Source organism: Palaemon carinicauda, chromosome 15 (genome assembly GCF_036898095.1).
Source record: "Palaemon carinicauda isolate YSFRI2023 chromosome 15, ASM3689809v2, whole genome shotgun sequence".
NCBI classification, from domain to species: domain Eukaryota; kingdom Metazoa; phylum Arthropoda; class Malacostraca; order Decapoda; family Palaemonidae; genus Palaemon; species Palaemon carinicauda.
The window spans coordinates 76,160,207-76,165,562 of NC_090739.1; the positions used below are offsets into that span (position 1 = coordinate 76,160,207).

The window sequence follows — 5,356 nt, forward strand, 5'->3', positions numbered from 1 at the left end:
TATACATAAATGGCATTCTTTTCAGTTTAAAAAAAATGCTTTTAAGTTAGTTCAAGTTCATCCCAAGGAGAACGTCCTCTTTTCCATTACCTTTAAAAGATCGATGAGAAACACAAAAGAACTTAGAGTCTGTTATGTATTTCACTAACAACAGAAAAAGAATTAGATTCAATTCAATCAATAATCGCCGGACCATATTGTACATGTCGCAAATGTGTAATGCTTTATATTTCATTTATAATTAAATAACCACTAAAACTTTGCAACTGGTACATAGTTTTTAATCATTAAACATAAATTATAATAAGTTAAACCAAAGTATAAACAAAAATCTTAACAATTCGTCATTTCAAGAAACTTTAACGAGTGGAAAGAAAAGATGTCTTAAACCCCCATCAAATGACACTGAGAGAGAGAGAGAGAGAGAGAGAGAGAGAGAGAGAGAGAGAGAGAGAGAGAGAGAGAGAGAGTGCCTTTGTGGCACTGAAGTGCGGAGACACAGCGGCAGACTGGCAGTTGTCGAGTCGACGGTGACACTGTCGGCCAAAAGGTGGCGACAGTTCCCTTGCTGACGTGGTGGTGTACTGAAGGAGTTACTCTTCTTCCGCGCCTATTTCGAGGATAGTGTAACTCAGGATTAATAGTGAACGCAAAGTGTAAGTTTGCTTTTGAAAATGAAATGAAATGAATTGATCATAGAAAACTTGATGAGCGTGAACTGGAAGAAAAAAAAAGTTATTTCCCAAAATGTAGCGAACGCTGTTCTGATGCCCAAGTCATTGAATTTCCGCGTTAAATGTAATGAAGTTTGTGTGGACTGGTTTTATTGGCAGCAAATCGCCATGAAAGGAATTCAGTGGCAGAGAAAAACAAACAACTGTTATTCCATTGAAATTTTGATGTTATATGAAAGTCTTCCTGCTTTTCTCTTCTATTGTTTGTATAATGATTTGTGTGGGTCAGGTTATTTGACTCATTAAGAGGTCAATATTGGCCAAACAGGTCATGGTAATGTAAATTGTAGGGTTAAGAATATTATTTGGGCTTCATGTTACCTCGGTGAAATGAAAACTTTATTTCCTGTAGTTTTTTCTTCAAATACTCATAATTTTTGGTAAAGCATGGAATATATATATATATATATATATATATATATATATATATATATATATATATGTATGTATATATATATAATATATGTATATATATATATATATATATATATATATATATATATATTTACATATACGTATATATATATATATATATATATATATATATATATATATATATATATATATTTACATATACGTATATATATATATATATATATATATATATATATATATATATATATATATATATATAGTATATACAGTATATATATGAGTGTGTGTATATATATGTATATATGTATATATATATATATATATATATATATATATATATATATATATATATATATATATATATATATATTTATATATATATATATATATATATATATATATATATATATATATATATATATATATATATGAAATTATAAGTACAGCAATATTAACATTCATCATAATCTGCGATATTTTCCAATGTTCATTTTTTAAATATATTTGAATTTTCAATAAGGAGCGAAGGATTTTTTTCTTTTTAAAGTTGACAATATCTTTTGTGTTATTTTTCACAATCTTAAATTTTCTACTTTTTTTTTTTTTTTAAATATCCTTATTAAAGATACTTAGTGTTATCTTCGACCAGTTAACTTACCCCAAGGATCAAGTCTATCTGTGATTATCCTTTACCCATAATACAGTAATCATCCTAAAGTCTTCATAAGTAAGGACAGAGATCATTTTCCCTTTTAGAATGCAAAGAAATAAAGACCTAACGGATAGTTTATTTACAAAGAAATAACTTTCAGATAACTTTGATCTAAGATAACTCAGAAGTCAGAATCAATAAGCTTTGAGTTTGGTGATCAGATGATTTCCGATAAAAATTTATATAATTCTAGACAGGCAGTTAATTCTAATAGTCAGGCCTTCTTCATCATGAGGCTCAATACTACACAGTACCTTAGAAGTTTTATTTCAGCTGTGACCAAGTTGTGGAATGATCTTCCTAATCGGGTAGTTGAATCAGTTGAACTTCAAAAGTTCAAACTCGCAGCAAATGCTTTTATGTTGAACATGCTTGCACAAGTCCTTTTAGAGTTTATAAATTGAATATGTTTTAATATTATTAATGTTTTTAAAGTATTTTATTTTAATTTTCATTACTTCTTATATCGTTTATTTATTTTCTTATTTCCTTTCCTCACTAAGCTATTTTTCCCTGTTGGAGCCCATATGCTTATAGCATCTTGCTTTTCCAACTAGGGTTGAAGCTTATCTAGTAATAATAATAACAACAATAATATTCATTAACACTAAATGTTTTATGTCAAAAGCAGCAACAAATATTTCTCCTGCATTTGTTTATAGTCGAAACTGGGAATCGCAAAATAAAAGGAGAGAGCAATTCCCTCTAATGTAGTTTTCCTGTCATTATCTGACTCTTCGAAGTTGTGGAAATGATTGAAAATCAGCAAGAAACAGATGTGTAATTTGCCATATTTAGAGACGATCAAGGAATTAATTGTTTAACTTGAAAGTTAATTACGTTTATTCAAGAATTATAGAATAGTTTTTATTTGCTTTGTAAATAGTAATCACACTGCGAAGTCCCTTCCTGTACTTTCTATTATAAATACTTCAAGTTTGGATATATTTGTGAGACTTGTATAATGTATCAATTTGATATTTGATAAAACCCTTTTTTATGACCCCCAAGCAATTGTAAAAAAGGTATCATTACAAGCTTTCATTAAAATCTTTAGAATTTCATTATTTTTGAGGACGAAGAGAGTTAGATCAAGGATTAGCCCTTATGGGAAAAGGATAATGATAATTATTAGAAAGAAGATCAACATTAAGAAATTTCAGTAAAAGATTTATTGAAATATCAATGGAGATTAGCTTTTATAGACATATGCTATCATGGTTGATTTATCAGTAATAATCTGCTCTATATGATAACGAGCAAGTAACTCTCTCTCTCTCTCTCTCTCTCTCTCTCTCTCTCTCTCTCTCTCTCTCTCTCTCTCTCTCTCTCTCTCTCTCTTTCTATATGTAGTATATATATATATATATATATATATATATATATATATATATATATATATATATATATGTATATATATGTGAGTATATATATGTATATATATACATATATATATATATGTATATGTATGTGTATATGTATATATATATATATATATATATATATATATATATATATAAATGTATATGTATATGTATATATATATATGTATATATATACATGCATATATAAATACATATATGTATGTATATATACATATATATATAAATATATATATATTTATATATATACATATATATATTTATATATATAAATATATATATATATATATATATATATATATATATATATATATATATATATATATATATATGCATACATACATATATACATACATACATACAAATATCCTATGACGCTCAGGAGGAAAAGGAGTAATCATACCTTGTTGATAGGGAGTACCTCTTAAAGGTGCACTCAGAAACCACACTCTCCCACAAATTGCTGAACCAGCGTGTTGTAGTCAGCCAATGGGGATGGGTGCAAAGGGTTAAATCTGTTTGTGTGCACATCTATCTAAATATTTAAACGTCCATTTGGATGGATAGCTCGGGTATGATAATAATAATAATAATAATAATAATAATAATAATAATAATAATAATAATAATAATAATAATAATAATAATAATATTAATAATAATAATAATAATAAGGAAATTAAGAAGAAGACGAATAAGGAAAAAACTTACGCGAAATTATTCCCATGTATTCAAAATTAAAGGTAAAAGTTTCATCCATAGAAAATCACATCAAGACACTTTCGTTTCTGGGCGTTGTACAGCAAAGAACTACGTTGAAAGAAGAGGTCATATTCTAAGTCGGCGTGATGTGGGTCTTCCAGGTAAAAATAAAGATATATAAGTTTATACAGTATATATTATACATATACATTATATTCATACATATGGACATATGTAAATGTATATGTATATATATATATATATATATATATATATATATATATATATATATATATATATATACATACATACATACATACATACATATATGTATATATACATATATATACATATACATTTACATATACACATATGTGTATATATACATATATATATATATATATATATATATATATATATATATGTGTGTGTGTGTGTGTGCGTGTACATATTTGTACAATATATACAACAATAAATGCACCCGTTTCTAGTACACTACAGGACAAAGGCCTCAGATATGTCCTTATTCATGTCTAGGGTTTGAGCATTTTCCTCACCACGCTGAAAAACTGAGGATTGGTGATGGTTGGAAATTTTTGTCTGATCTCTCACAGCAAACCAACTTAGTATGGGTGGCCCTAACTAGTAGGCCTACATCTTTGCTGATCATGGCGATACACAAACTCTCTCACTAAGTTAAGGTGTCTCAACTCAGTAATGGATATATATATATATATATATATATATATATATATATATATATATATATATATATATATATGTGTGTGTGTGTATATATATATATATATATATATATATATATATATATATATATATATATATATGATGTATGTATGTATGTATGTATGTATGACCGGTAGTTATAAGGAACGAGTAATTTTAACGTTATTTTTAAAATGGAAAATACAAATCCGGATCTAGAATCCGCATCCGGATCATCTCCATAATTCAGCGGGATCGTCCATGACCTAAGATCTATGTGTTGAAAATTTCGTTAAAATCTGCCGAGTAGCTTTGACGTAATCCTGTCCACAGACACACGACAAATCAAATAGGGATCTAGAATCTGAATCCAGATCCGGATCAACTCCAAAATTCTGTGATGTCGTCCATGACCTAAAGTCTAACTTCGGTGAGACTTTCATCAAAATACCTAGTGTATTTCCATAGACACATACATAAATAAACCGACTCGATCACATAACCTCCTTGACAGAGGCAATATTAAATTAGTATTAGAATGAGTAACAATAGTAACAATGAGCAACAGTGGTTGCAAAATTACTATCAAAATTATTCATCTTTTATCAAAAGCACAAAGCAAGCATAAAACTAGTCTAGAATACTACAGAGTACAAAACGTCCCTTCACAAATATAACTAGTCAACACGAAACTGGTCCCAGCTGGGGTAAAACCGAAATAACAAGAG

General features: G+C 27.8%; 1 protein-coding gene across 2 annotated transcripts in view; it reads left to right on the forward strand.

Moving 5' to 3' along the window:
- Positions 1-523: 523 nt before the first annotated feature.
- LOC137654322 (uncharacterized) overlaps positions 524-5,356 on the forward strand; it is a 41,583-nt gene continuing 36,750 nt past the window's right edge. For both annotated transcript variants that reach the window (XM_068387947.1, XM_068387948.1), the window contains exon 1: positions 524-656. The gene's annotated coding sequence lies outside the window, so the exon portion shown is untranslated. The remainder of the gene's footprint in view (positions 657-5,356) is intronic.